Source organism: Cyprinodon variegatus, unplaced genomic scaffold (genome assembly GCF_000732505.1).
Source record: "Cyprinodon variegatus isolate N-32 unplaced genomic scaffold, C_variegatus-1.0 Scaffold422, whole genome shotgun sequence".
In the NCBI taxonomy this organism is placed as follows: Eukaryota; Metazoa; Chordata; class Actinopteri; order Cyprinodontiformes; family Cyprinodontidae; genus Cyprinodon; species Cyprinodon variegatus.
In genome coordinates this window covers 702,062-703,570 of record NW_015150875.1, presented here as the reverse complement: position 1 = coordinate 703,570, position 1,509 = coordinate 702,062, and positions in this window count along the sequence as shown.

Below are 1,509 nucleotides of genomic sequence, written 5' to 3'. Positions count from 1 at the left end.
GTGCATAGAGCCTATTGGCTCACGTGGTTCAACATCTCACGAGGCCTCATTTCACCATCACTTGAATGCAGGTAAAATGTTAATGTTTTTTTTTTAAATAGATTTGCTTTCTTAACTTATTAGTTTATAAATCTGTGTTTGGTTGAAAAGCACTTTCCTTATGGTTTATCTTCGGCAGGGTGTGGCAGTAAAATGATAAAACATCCTACTATTGCTTAAGAGTTCTTGGAGCATACTATCAGAACAGTGGGTTGTGCTCCTAAGAGTTATGCTAAATTGGATTTATTTCTTTGATTGACCTTAGGTCTGCTTAGATTTAAGGATTTACATCTGTTACACCGCTCAATGTGATGGATTGCTTTCAAGTCAATGAGTCGATGCAATCAGCTGGTTTTCCTTAGATAGAAACCTGAACGAATCTGACTGTATGATTTGGTTTAATTGTCACTGTAAAGTGCCTCAAGATATGTGTCGTGAATTGGCACTATATAAATAAACTGTAATGAATTAAAGTGATTTCTTATTTATGTAAACATTTATTGGACATTATTAATAATTTTTGTTAGTTGTTTTTTGTAAATATTGTTTATATGTTTTCTGATTATCCCCTTTGACACTTTGCCTCCCTGCATTTTTCCCCTATGTCTCTGGTCACCAGTAAACATGATTGAAAACAAAAAAGGTTGTGTGTGTATTTCAATCTGAAAAACTCACAGAGAGAGAAAGATGCAATTAGAAGAGTTTATTGATACAATAGTTTGAACTTTGGCGCTCAGGCCTCGGCAGGAAGCATAAACGCTGATTTATACTTTAATGCAGATAAACTGATGTATGAGAATAAGGATATTCCCCTCCGGCCTGAAACTGGTGGTGGAGTTTAGATAGATGAAGTTTGGTTAATCCATAGAGGCTGGTATACGGGGTGATGCTTGAGTTAGATGTCACTGAATGAACAAAGTTTGCATAAACTGTCCATGAACTGTCCATGAAGAGCAAGCATGAAGCGACTGTGGAGAGAAAAAACTCCCCTCTGGGAAGAAATCTCTGGCAGAACCAGGCTCAACGTGGCGGTCTTCTGCCGGACCGTTTAAAGTGACAGGGAACTCCATGAAAGTCTGGAGGGAGTACACACTGGAGGTGAGGTTGAAGGAGCATCGAGGAGGAGTGAGCTTACTACAATGGTGGAGAAGGGTATGGAGGTGGGTTGTCTGAATTAAAGTCCGACATAGGAGCGATGGATCTTGCGCTTGTTGAAGAGCAGGCCAAGAGATGATTTGAAGTGGCTTTAAGTAGAGTGCTGGAGGATGATTGGGCATCGAGGAAAGTGGCTTGAAGCGGGTTGGCTGCGTCGGAGGCGGATCAGCCTCAGATTGAATGGAAGTAATCAGAGTTTCTTCAGTTGAATTTCCGCCTTAGCTTCATTTCAATCTGAAAAACTCACAGAGAGAGAAAGATGCAATTAGAAGAGTTTATTGATACAATAGTTGAACTTTCTCTCTCTGTGAGTTT